Source organism: Chelmon rostratus, chromosome 6 (genome assembly GCF_017976325.1).
Source record: "Chelmon rostratus isolate fCheRos1 chromosome 6, fCheRos1.pri, whole genome shotgun sequence".
Taxonomy (NCBI): Eukaryota; Metazoa; Chordata; class Actinopteri; order Chaetodontiformes; family Chaetodontidae; genus Chelmon; species Chelmon rostratus.
The window spans coordinates 833,123-847,221 of record NC_055663.1 but is presented as its reverse complement, the minus strand read 5'-3'; the positions used below and the strand labels follow the sequence as shown (position 1 = coordinate 847,221).

The following is a 14,099-nucleotide window of genomic DNA, read 5'->3' as shown; positions in this document are numbered from 1 at the left end:
TCGCAAAGTTATACACAAAAAACTGCGAAGAATTTCCCATAAGAAATGAATGGGGAAATTTCCTCAAATTTCAGCCTTTTTCAATTGTCCGCTGCTTCGCCATACTTTCTCCTAGAGACTTCATTCTTTAAACTTTAAAACGTAGGTAATTTTGTTGGGTCGAAATGAACCTCAGCACATTTTTTTATATCTCTTACGGTTTTCGAGCTATGGCCATCTCAAGACCATAAAGTTTCTCAAAAAAATGCTCAGAATTTCTCCCCCGAGAGTGGATGACATCATCAAATCGCCTGAATTTTTTTTGAATAGGAGACACATAATTTTTGGATCTTTTTGTAGACAAACCTTTCTTCTCTCGTCAAAGTTCAATTTTAAAGGGTTAGCCCCCATCACATTTAAATAAAGACGGATCTTGCACCAGCTGCCCTGCTCTGCTGCTCCATTTAAACCCATACAATCTCCTGTTTCCTGAGTCGCAGCCTGCCAGACAGTTTCTTTTTAAATCGACCATTTAGTCATTTTTCTAAAGAATATCTGGACATAAAACACTATTACAGCTGGCCCAGACTTGTCCGCATCTCACAGTGTAATCGTTTTTTTGATAGCAGCTACGGTTTTGTCACAATCACAAGTTGTTCGGAAGAAACCAACAGCGAGAAAGTAGCTGTTCAGGAACAGGTAAAAAGTGGGAGAGGTAGAGAGGTAATTATCAGCAGGTGGGGCAGAAGTTACACACGCACACACATACACATTCAGACACACATATACCAGACACATCTCCATGTAGGAACTGGTTGGGCTGCTTGTTCAAAATACTTGGGACAATTTGATAAATGTGTAGTTCAAGCAGACACACACACACAAACAGACGAAGACACACACATATGCAGTCACACACAAATACAGGTAAATACACACAGACAGCCTCATATACAGAGACAGGCACAACGGCGTTAGCTCTATTAGCGCCGTTAGCATTAGCGCCATTAGCTCTGCTAGCCCTATTAGAAATGTTAGCACCGTTAGCTCTATTAGCACCATTAGTGTTAGCTCTGTTAGCTCCGTTAGCATTAGCTCTGTTAGCGCCATTAGCATTAGCGCCGTTAGCTCTGTTAGTAAAAGGAAACTTTGGATGATAATAGAGATGGTTCATTTCCATTAAATTCATTCATGTTTATTGATTCAGTTAATAAGACCAGCAGCCCCCTCGTGCCACTGTCAAAATTTCGGCGGCGCCGGAATTGTCTAGTTTCATTTTTATTGCTCATGTTTTTCTACATATATACAGTATATATATACATATATATACATACATATGTATGTATACAGTTTAGCTTTTTGGAATGTACATACTGTGAAGCCAATATTGTTAATTTATTTGACACCTCAACATTGAGAGAGAGAGAGAGAACTAATGAAGAGGTTTGGAGTGGAAGTGAAAATCTTCCATCAGCTTACATTAGATGGATATTAATTGATGAGATATATATCAACAGTATAAACATATATTTTATAAAACAGCTCCAGTTCCTCACCGAGTCCAGATGTGATCTATAGGCTGTTATATCATAGAGTTGTGGATCTTACAGGATCAAATATCATTTTTATCTGATCAATATTAATAATGAGAGAGATCAGGCAAGAGAGAAAGAGATAGAGAGAGAATCTAAATCTTAAATTTGTCCACTGTACTTATTTTAATTCAGTGAACTGCACAAAAAAGTGTATTATTCCCAAGAACTGCAGTCATATATAATATTATTACATTATCAGCACCAGTTATTACATTTTCAAAGGGTTTTTAAATACTAGGCCAATAACGTAATAACCAGTCAATAATGTAATAACGTATTACATGATTGGCAAAAAGTTATTATGTTATTGGCTCAAAGGTTTTATTACATTATTGGCAAGTTATTACATTATTGGTTTTATTACATTCAAAATGGCCAAAATTATTACGTTATTGGTAGTTATTACATTATTGGCCGTTATTACGTTTTTGGTTGCTACAGGCTGAATGCAGACTTGTCTTGACAATTGAGTGATTGTCAGACCAGAAAAGCGCTACATGAATACAGTCCATTTACCATTTATTCCAGGAATAACAGGGACATTTCCATTAAGGACTGAGTTTCAAAAGCTCCGAAGCAAACTCTTGCTGTCTTGTTCATGCTTGAACAAAAAGTTCAGTGCATGCAGTTTCTTCTGAGTGCTGCTGTGGGCTAATACACAACAGGACTAATCTATGCAGAAGATGCTTCGCTTTATCTCAGTCTGACGGTGACTGACTCACTGCTCCAGATCAGAGTGCATGCCATTCACAGGACTCATGACCAGGCTCATGGAAGTACAGCAATATCTTGCTGCTGCTGCTGCTGACTGATGATGATAATTCTCTGCAAGATTTGTCCAGCACCAAAACAAAGCAGACAGTCCTCTTAATGTGGATATAATTGGTAGCAGTGCTCCAATGGTTTTGCCTGCTGAAAAGATGTTTGCTTTAATGATTTCTTAATTTAAAAAAGACAGTGGTCAACGTATGCCTCAAAAGTCACTTGATTATAGATCATGCATATTTTGCATTTTTGCCTGGATATTTAAGCATAAATTCATTGCGATGGCTAAACGTAGTGAAAGCTCCCATTATCAGCCACTTAATACAAGGACAAGAGCTGGTCACAAATTGACACGTAGAATAGAAATGTGACGTTGCTGCATCTGTTTCTCTTGATTTGTTTTTAACTTCTTTAATGCCCGTTCTGTGTATGCAGGATGCAGCAATGATCAGTGTCACCTGCACAACATTGATCTATATGATATAAAGCTCAGTTTTTCAGCTAAGAATCTGCAAAACAAGCCAGTGTTAAAACCAAGTGAAGCAGTGTGTTGTCTCCTGTTTCAATCAGTGATGAGTTCCTACACTGTCACCTGCCATGAATGTAAATATCTGTGATATTAAACATCTATAGACTGAGGTGTAGATGATGATACGCTGCCTATACTGTAAATATTAGTATAGTAATTCTGTGAGTATCGTGTACTGTACTGTCATGTAGCAGCTGAGTCATCGAGACAAATTAAATAAATATGTGAAGAAGCAAGTATTATCCAAAAACAAAAGCTTTGCTTCAGTGTACAAATAGAGTAATGTGTTGTTTTTGTGAAGAAGCTGAACTGATGCCATCAGGTATAGTTTTAAAAACTGAAATACATTTGAAATTTAATTTCAATTTATTATTATTTATTATTATTATTATTATTGATATTTTCAGTTCTGCGATGGTTTCGATTGGCGAGATGACTTGGCCTAAAATGTATGAGTGATTTACAAAGGTTGGCCACTCTGATGTTCAGAGTCAACATTTGTAAATGTGAGGCGATTTTTTATTATTTGTTTAAACTAGAAATTAAATGAAAAATGCCTTTTAGATTACACCCTGGTAATATTGAGCACCTATATAACATTCATGAAAAAGTTCATGTTTTCTTCCTGTGAAAAAAAAGACATGTACTTGCCTAAGACCAATTCCAACCAATAATATCATGGTATCTTTTACCAGCACAGAGCTAAGATTCATTTGTTAGCTAGCTAGCAACACCATGGTAAGCCTACAGTACATCTGTGGTTCACCATCTCAAATCTGGTTCAGTTTCCCCGAAATCCTGTGATATAAGCCCACTGGCCAGACTTTATTCACCGTACAGTTGACAGTGTTGGTTCAGCAGCTTTATGGAGCACATGATGGCTCTGCCTTCTAACCAACCAGCTAACCCTCCACTTCCTGCAGTTGGAGCGGCACGTCTGCCCGCTCCGGTAACAGGGGTGATGAAGGTGTTGAAAGAACACAGTCTTTAGGCACCAAAAGTACTTGGTTAGGTTCAGGAAATGGTGGTCGACGATTGGAGCCACCATGCTGAGCTTCATAATGGCTCTTGGACCTCTTCTGGTGAGGACTTTTCATATACTGTACGTGAAATGTATACTAACATAAATTGTTAGGCCTGTTTCCTTCATGCTATCTAATTGCTTGATGTTATAAACAATTTGGACCACTGATGTTGTGCTTTTCCAGGTCTTTTAGCCGCTTTTCTACTTCATTGAAAGTGAGCAATGAATGTGTTGAAGAAAGCAAAAAATCTCAAAAATGCAAATAGATAATAAAGGAACTCTCATGGGATCACACTGATCTTTCAGAGGAACACTTCTTACATCGAAGAGCAACCATTATTGAGAAATGAGTTCGGTCTCTGAATATGATGATGAACACTGGCATAGATTTCCATATTTATTCTCAGCTGAAACATCCGAGATCAGCTTCAGGCGGCTCATTGACTAAAAGCAGAAGCATATATTTCCCGTGGCAGGTCGTCTTGACTTCTCACAAAAACATAGAGTAGGTAAAGCATATTTTCTGGGTTAAGAAATGTTCATGGTCTGCTGTAGTTATTTTAGATGAGGCTGAATGCTAAATAGCCATTAAATAGAAACAACAGTTTATTTATTTCCCTGCGTTGGAATAACTGTTGTCTTTTCTCTTTATGAAGTACGTGTGTGGGAGTTTCTGCACCTAATGTGGTTCTTATGCTTTAATTACTTCGTCACCTTCTCAGTTAAATAATATTCTACTATTACTGACGACAACAAAGCACATTTAAAAATAATTGAAAAGTTTTAATACGTTGCATTGTATGCTAATAAAGCAGTACATTATTCATGTTTCAGTGTATGGTTTGAGGTGATAGATGATGAAACATGTATGTCATACATGCACAAAAATGTTTTATTAATATTAGAGGTTGTGAAATATCAGACGCTCATTACCAATGCACCCTCTTATCCGGTCTTTACATTTTTTGTTGATTCGTTTGTGATCTTTTTTAATCTCCCTTTATTTATTCATGTGACCCTTTTTTGTAATTAAAAGTCTGATCAGTACAAAAATTAAGATCTCGTTTGTTGATGCAATAAAAAGCAGAATTAAAAAAGTGGGAATTGAAAGCTTTCATGCTCACACTTTCAGTTTGGTGGGGAACACATAATTGTACATAATTGACAGGAAGAAAAAAAAATGTGGCAATGGATGAAAATAAGAAGTTCCCAACAGAGACAGACCGCTTGCTCTCAGTTTACCTTATTACTGTCTGGTGACAGAAAATTTGATTGTAATCATCTATAGTATCAGTCTTTAACACCCAATTTAATTCTTTCCTATTGTGAGGTTTTATCAGTCCTGCTGTAGGGCTCCCAGTAGACACTGAAAGCTTTGACAGCACATTACTGCAGAAGGTGTGAATCTCAGGCCCATATGATTTCAGATATCATTGTACCAGATTATCAGAGTTTGAGACCAGAGCTATTTTCTACACACATTCTTCAAAGCATGCTGTCCTATTTCAAGGATTTATTCATTGTTTTGTCACTGATGAAGGATTTTATTTGTCCAGCTCGGCCTCTGTGGAGAAGGCCAAACATGATGTGACGCGTGTTTTTATTTATATGACAGATTATGAATTGTGTGTCATTACATAATGCATGGAAGTCCTCCAATAGCTCTTCGGTTTATTTCCCTCTCAAACACAGCGGTGTCTATGGTGAGAAGTCTGTGCAGCAGGTGAAACATATCACCTGAGTCGTCTTACAACAGAACTAATGGTCAGCCTAAAATCATACATCTGGACCCTGTGCGAGGCTGTACATTTATCTCTCCCCGAAGCTTTGATGTATCTCTAGGTGTCAAGCAGCTTTGTTCTAGATAAGACTCAGCACCAAGAGATCAACCGCATCTCTCAATGCCTGCAGAGACTAACGTAAAAAGATATCCCATCCTGAGCCCTGCACATAATAGATAATTGTACCGCAGAGAGCACCACCAAAGCGCAGAGCCTGGGCCTCCAGCTCATACCAGCAGTATATTCAATATGGTCCCTGTCACGCAACTTGAAGGCCTGGAGACACTGGGTTGGTAGCCATGGACGTGAGTGTGCACGCGTTACACCATTAGGTGATATTTTTCGGGGGACAGCCATAGTCCTCAGGGAGTTGTGCAAATTCCTCCCCTGGTGAGCTGCAGGGAGATAACAGAGAGGGACGAGAGTCAGCAGATAAGTTTGGTCTATAGGGGACACAAATGATCTCCTCAGTATGCTACGGAGCTGCTGTGGATTGATGGCTAACCAGTATAGCCATTGTGGGACTTTTACACATTCAAGTGAGGAATTGGGTGCGCGGAGCATGCAAGAAATGAGTTATTTTCTTTCTCTCCCTCCTTTGCGGCCGTTTAACAGTCCCCCTCTTTTACACCAATTCTTCCTCTCTCCACTTTCCATCCGCAAATTCCATCTATCCTCCTCACATCCCCGCATCCCGCCATCCTTCTTCCCTACCTCCACGGTCAGCTTTGCATGAGAAGACGGGCTAATGTGGGCTATTTTACCCAAGAGAAGCTATATGTCGGCGACGTGGCGAAATTGATTTTCCACACCAATAGCTTTCCTCTTCTTACGCAACCTACCACTTCCATATGGCAGCCATTCATTTTTCATGCTCCTTCCTTCTCTCTGGGAGATGAGCAGCAGGGGAGAGGTGAGAATCCAAGGGCTACAATTTGACATGTATGACTGTGCGCCTACATGCACACGTGAGGGGTGTGTGCGTGCGTGCGTGCGTGCGTGCGTGTGTGTGTGTGTGTGTGTGTGTGTGTGTGTTGGAGGGGTGAGGGTGGGTTGCCTGTCAGCGGGACTCACAGGGGAGGGTAAGAACCTTGTTGTTTATGTCACACCTCTTGCTAGCTGTAGCAAGAGGCGGAGGCCCCCCCCCCCCCCCCCTTGGGTGCCCATAAACAGCTCACAACAATCACACAGCAGCTGGAGCATGCAATGAATGATGATATGCTTAAATGTTTCTCTTAGTACACGATGCCTCAGCCACTGCTGGTAGGACCATTTTTATACTGCTTGAGTATTCGGGAATATGATTCAATTACAGCTCAAGTAGTTGAAATGTTCCTGAAATCTTTTTGCTCATGTGTGGGATTAAGTGTGACTCAGGCTCAGTGTTGTATATAATCAATCTGCCCAAGCATGTATTATAATTGCACATTTCCCTTATAGCTGGTTGACTTCCTGTTGGTCTCCTACACAAAATGGCATGGAAGTAATTGATTGATACGCCTCAAAGAGACTTTTCAATTGTCAACGGACATACTGGGAAAAATTCTGAAAATACAAAGGGCCATAATTAAATCCGTAATCATTTAGACTATTCAGTTTGTATCCATGACACTCATGTCCAAATGAAATACCCATCTTGTCCACCATAACTTGTATAAGCATTTAATGGCATTAATTATGGCAGTGAGTTAGCTGTTTAATTATGTTCCCTGAACTATGGAAGTGTTGCATCTTTTTCAAAATACATTTCCAAACTGACTACATCAGTTGTCTTTGTGGAAAATGCAGGACTTGAAATGTTTGTTTGTTTTATAATAGTGTCAGTGTTCTCTGGCACCTGTTTGTCCAATGACAAGCCATCAGCTGGCTCCAATTTTGAACAATTTTCCCTTCATCTCATGGAGGTTTCAAATTGCAATTCTCCTAATGTCAAGAAAACTAGGAATTCTATTAAATCTTGTGGCAGGCCAATCACAGGTGATGACCAAAGATTGGTGGTTTGACAGACAGCTGTCAGCCCCTCTTTAGGTGATGAATATGATGGTGTTAGTTGACATGTTTTGTTTGCACTGGGTGCAGATATACAGCACAAGCTAGACTCCGACTGTACTACATTATATGTAAAAAGTGTGCTGCAAAGTAAGTATTAGCAGGCTTTTTGATAAATGGCAAATTTAGCTAACATAGTGATTGAGACAAACTTTGTCATTCCTTAAACAGAAAGAAAATGATGACGATCTCAGAATGTCAACATTTTCTATAGATTTTGAATAAAAGTAATGATCCATAAGAGCAGTTCATGTAAATATAAAAATTTTTACTGTGCATCTTAAGGCTTTTAGTCCGAAAGTTTAACTCACAGCATCTGGTTTAGTCCAACCTGAACTGCAACCCACTACACCTGGTGTCAGGTGGATTTTTGCTGTTTCTTTACGTGGTGGCTCAGAGGAAGTGTTTTGTCCTCTTGGTGAGGAACTGATGCAGGATCCTTTCTGAGGTTTGCATGTCCTCCTCATGTCTGTGTGAGTTGCTTCCTGTAACAGAGCTGCAGATTATCGAGAATTTTTTAATTTCCACAGGCATGAATATGTGTCTGTCAATGTGTGCACCATCCCTGCAACAGACTGCTGACCCACCAATCACCTAGTACATGTATTGTATAAGAAAAATGGATGGATGGATGCATTCAGGGTCATGTAGGAAAATGTACAGAATCTGTTGGAGGAGCCAATTATTCGTGCAGTGATATAATTTCATAGTGAGCCTAATTATACTTTTCTGTTGGTGATCTGACAGGAGTGTCAAATGCACAAATTAACTTTGGGGACAAATCAACTTGAATTCAGGCACCACAAAGTAAAAAGGAATATGTGACTGAATGTAAGATAAGGCAACGAAGTTTATAGATCAACATTTATTCCTACACTACTAACAAAGAATGAATAAATGCAATGAATACAGCAATGACAATGAATGTCTGAGCGAGGACTGGTGTTTTCCAAATAAAGCAATGAAAAATGGTAAGATGTGTCGAAAAACACAGCAGACCAGGTGGAGAGAAACTTTAACTTTAGTTAGTCTGCAAATGGAGGAAGCTGGGGTGGATGAATGGGTCAAGCAAACACACGACTTTCATCCAGGAGACGGGGGACTGGGTGTGCTGGATTCACAGTTTCTTCGCCTTCAGTTTTGCTGTATTAGACGACAGAATTTGAGCTGGCGTCTTTCAGACAGTTCTTGCTCTCAGAGCTGGTTGGATGCTGCCAATCTTTGAGTTTCTTCTTCTTTTCTAGACTTCCACAGAAAGAAGGTGGTGGTGTGATGTAATCAGCTTCACACTTCACTCCTCCCCTGTGGCACATCTCCATCCTAGACTTTCACTTAGTCTAATTTCTGTCTGAAATAGTTTGTCTAATGCTTCCATGTTTCCAGGGTGTCACTTTCTGCTGCTGAGTAAACACCTTATATGAGTTAACAGGATATTGTACTTGTATCATACTTACACTTAAATAAAAAGTCTATTCCTTTGTCTGTCTGCCTTTGAGGTAGATGAATGCTGATTAAACATACACACACATAGATCCATCCCCCTGCCTTCAGAACCCCAAGGGTCACGGCCATTTCAGCTTAACTTTTCTTTCTGGATCAGGGGTATGTACAACCCATTCTTGTGAGTTTTGTTCTTACCATTTCTGCACCAGAAACCAACATGTTCAGTCACAGTTTTATGTTTCTCTCTATCATACACGTCAGTCCATGTCTTTGCTCTTTGTTTTCCCGCTGTGGTGTGAGCTCCCTGGCCACGTCTGGACATCTGAGGGTCTTTACAGTTTAGCAGCTTTTTGGAGTTTGTCACTGCTTCTTCTGTGATGCGCTTGTGGCGTCTTTGCTGGGCCTGTTGCTGAGAGGGGAGTCCTGTACAGGATCGGGCTGGGGGGAGAAGTTCATTAGTTCAAAAAAAGGAAAGGATCTTAATCTCCACCCTACAGTCATATAGGGCTTACACAAAGCTGACTTCATGTCCTTACTGGATGCATGCTAGGTTCTAAGAGGCTAACTAAGATTCACCAATTCACACATGCAACAAAAATTCAACCGTGTACCAGCATGAAATCTCCAACACTTCAATCTGTAAAGTGATCTTAACTCCCAATGCTGCACTGGAGCCGCCAGTTATTCGACCTGCGTTTATCTTTCCTTACCTCAATGTCCAGCTCACAAATCAACTGAACATGTCTGACATGACATGACAGCTCCAATAAAGTGCTGCTGGTGAGAGGAATGAGGGCCTGGTTTGGCTGAAGCCTCAGCTAATAAAGAAAGGAGAATAGACACGTCTGGCACCTTTGTGCTGTTGTTTTGGCATCCTGGTTTGCTCGGCCTGTCAGTCTGTCTCCTTCCTCTGTCTTGCTGCACTCTACCTGGTGTCTGTCCACTGTTACTTGTTTCTTTTCTTCCTTTATTTCTCCATGTCCCTCTTTGTATTTTCTCCCCTTGGACTTTATCTATCTTTGGCTCTGTTTGTTGCTCCTCCTCTCACCAAAAACAGGCGTTCAATGCCAGGCTTCTGAGCTTCCAAGCAGGAAGCGGACGAGCTGGGTCGTGAGACGTTACAACATTAGACAGCAGGCAGCCTGCGGGCCGCGTCATTTAGTCTAATTGATTCTCTGATTGTCTTAGGAAGACCAGATCGTCCCTGCCTTTTTCTTCCCATCTGTCTTTCAGCATGCTAATCATGCCCGGTTGTGGCGGACGTTTGCCCGTGGTGAGTTAAGCAACTTCCAATTCATGCCTGGACCCGCAGACGCAAGGAGCGGATGGGAAATCCATTTTGATGAGAGAAGCTCAAAAACAAAACAAAGTGAAGCAATAAAAAACAGATTTGTTGGGTGTGACCTGCCCAAGAGACAGGCTGTCTTTGCATGACCTCGAACCAGATTGACCGACTGCTCGTCCTGCTGTCTGAGCAAGCTAAAACAGAAGCCCACAGCCCTTTAGCCTCTTAAAGTGAAATGTGCTTTAATATTCCCTAAAGTCCTACCATTTTCAAAGTTAGCATCATTTGCGGCTGTGAGAGTTAAAAAAAATATTCAGTTGTTACCTTGAGAGAAAATTAAAAACATGACAGATGTGTACATGTATGAGGACAAGCTGGATTCTGTGAGCTGAAGCTTATTTCACACTGCAACAGTGCCTGTTGACCTTGACACTTAATAACACCATTTTCAACAGAGGTCCTGATTGCTTCTCCTCTCAGGACGCAGTGGCTGATGGGTCATGATTAGCAGAAGCCTGGCCAGCCAATCAAAGCCAGTTAATTAGCGCCATGCTTTCCCATCGGCCTTTGTTGAGGATTTGGTCTGTCCTACCCGTCCATGTCTTCACCAGGCCTTTCCACCTCTCCTCATCCTTGTAATTAGCAGACCGGAGTGGCAGTACAATCAGGCTGTGTCCAAGCCTGGAATGCTTGTACACGCACGCGCGCGCACACACACACACACACACACACACACACACACACGCACACGCACTGTACCGCACATTCTTGTACACTCAGGGTGTCACATAATGCACTCACATTCACAGGCACAATCAGTCCATCACTTCAGTGCCTCCTCCCTGTCTCTCTCTATATCTCTGTCTCTCTCTGTCTCTCTCTCTCTCTCTCTCTCTCTCTCACACACACACACACACACACACACAGGGCTTGGGCTAGTCCCAGGAGTCCTTTCATGGCCAGTGATTGTCATTTGCAGCTGGCTGTTTGACCTTGATAGGGATAACAGAAGCACCACTGAGGGATGCTACTCTCTCTCTCTCTCTCTCTCTCTCTCTCTCTCACACACACACACACACACACGCTGGAGTCTTTCCTCATTCTCCCTCAAAAAACACAAGGACATGGTGTGTGTGTGTGTGTGTTGGTCTTGGATTGTGCTTGTATATACATAATTTGCATGGCGATGATTGCGTGTGATGATGTTTTCTTTGGATGAACTTGTACTTTCCTTGGCACGCTCGGCTTCGCACGGCAGATTTTTCTCTTCATTTTTGACACACGAGCACGTACACAGAAACACACACATGCACGCACACACTGAAGTAAATTTTTGGGAGTGCGTGTGTGTTTTCTGGGAAGATGTGTGTGTACATGCTGTATTTGTACATACTTGTGTTGCTTTCCCACAGGTTTTTGTTTGTTGCCCCCCTCCCATCTGACCGGAACACAGACAGCAGGAGGTATTATGAAGGTTTTAAATATACAGAAGTCGGCGCACACAAGCGCACACGCTCCGGTGCCGATCCATTGTATCGGTGCTCATTTCCTCCGTGTGCTTGGAGGTGTTTGGTGTTGTGGAGCTGCGCCACACCTCCTGTCATCTTCCCACAGTATCACGAGCCCCTCAGTCTTTCATGTCTGCTCGGCTGGTAATAAGAACTGATAGAAAGAGGTGAGGTTCTCATCAGTCCTCCCACACACACGGAGGGAGACAGACTCAGTGGAGGCAAAGCCACTGGGTGCATGTTACAATGCCAGCATGCGTGGAAGTTGCAGTGTGTGTGTGTGTGTGTGTGTGTGTGACATCTCCTAATCACACTAAACTTCTCCTGACACTTCAGTTACTCTTCAGATGAAGTTACTGTATCTTTATCAGCGACCTCTCCCTCTCTCTCACTCTCTGCTTCCTCCTCTCTCACTTTCTCTTTCACTGCGCATCCTCCCCCCGATCCTCCCTGTACGCCCGTGCTTGTCCCCCCCCCCCCCCCCCCCCCCCCCCGTGTCTATCCAAGTTTGACGCTGGCCATCTGTGACTCCGGCTAATGTTGCACCTCAGTCTTTTTTTGATTTTCTTCATCTGACCCGGTTCGTCACTCTCAGCAGGTGCTGGTTGCTGCTGTGATTAAGACTATGAAATATCTCTGTCCTGAGTGACAGCTATTGCACCTGCGTGAGTGAGAGTGTGTGCATGGGCGTTTGTGTCAGTTTGTGTCAGGAAAATCCACAATAATGGACTTGTGGACTGTGTTGTATGATTATGGGTTTCTAACACAACTTGAAGAAGAGGTTCCCTTGATGTGATGGGATGCCGATGAAGCAAAAGTCTTTCAGATTACAAATAACAAGGCTAAGAAAGGTGGAGAGGAGGGAGAGAAGCTAAGATGAGTGAAGAAGTAAGACGAGCAGGAGAGAACAGGAGAGAGGAAATTTCTTTAATATAAGTGTATCGTGCACTGATAATAACTGCCGCGAGTTTTGCTTTGCTTAGTAAGGATGGACGAAGTACCAAATGGGATCAGAGAGCAAGAGGGAATAGAGGGAAGACATGAAGCAGGGCATTGAGATAAATGGCAGAGATCTCTGGAGAGGCTACAGGGGCTTGAGCTTTTGGCTGGCACAGGCTTGCAACACTACCGTCTCATCTCCCATGCTCTTTCAAGTGGGGAGTAGAAAGGCCTTCGTTTTAGTGGCCGCCCCATGGAAGCGTGCCCTCATTAAAAGGGTGACCTCATGGCACCCCTCTGATCATGAGGCACAGTGCAGGGGAACTGTTTAGATCCTTGACACACAAAGACGGTGCTGAGGCCCAGAAGGATGTCCTAATGGTGACAGCCCGGCGTCTGTTTGTGTGGGTTCAGCATACACTGGCAGTTGAGGGAATTTAGATGGTATACAAGCATTTAGACAGTGACACATTGCTGCAGTGTTGGCTCTGTTCTCCAGCACATTAAATGTGAAAACATGACGATGAAGTTAAGGTGGGAACACTCAGCTTTAATTTTCAGGGTGTGTGTGTGTGTGTGTGTGTGTGTGTGAACACCCTAAAACTGAAGCTCTCACAGGGCTTTTATGTTGGTTATAATCCAAGTGACAAATATGTGATTATGTTTCCCTTTTAAATATATTGTGTGACATTTTTGGAAATACTCATATTCCTTTCTGACAAGAGTTGGATGAGGAAAATGATACCACAGTGTGCACACACCGTACAGTAAACATGGTAAATGGACTGTATTTATATAGCACCAGTCACCACATGCTAATTACAAGCACTAACACACAGAGCATCAGGAGCAGCTTGGGGTTCAGTTAAAAGCTCAGGTGTAATTATTACGTTAATGATGGCTGCACATCCCTTTGGAGGGTCTGGCCACTGGAATATCTTACTGGGACACTTTAGGACAGATCAGCTCCACCTGTGTTTTTTCTGCTATAACAGGTCTGAATATCTGCTATGAAAAAGGCCTGTATGCTGTGAATATTCTGTATGTAGGCATTGTGTTATAAAGGACAAAGTTTGTCTACACTTCAGGTTTTGGCTTATTTTGGTTTGTTATTGATTTTCATGTTTCCCTCTGTCGCATGCGCCCTGAACTCAAAGGCTCTGCAAAGCTCACCAAAGTCTGCGGCTCTTGTTTTGCTATGT

At 42.0% G+C, this 14,099-nt stretch overlaps 1 protein-coding gene across 1 annotated transcript in view; it reads left to right on the top strand.

Annotated features, from left to right (window-relative positions):
- The window catches only part of cdh13 (cadherin 13, H-cadherin (heart)), a 330,027-nt gene that overhangs the window by 118,897 nt on the left and 197,031 nt on the right, over positions 1 to 14,099 (top strand). The window lies entirely within an intron of this gene.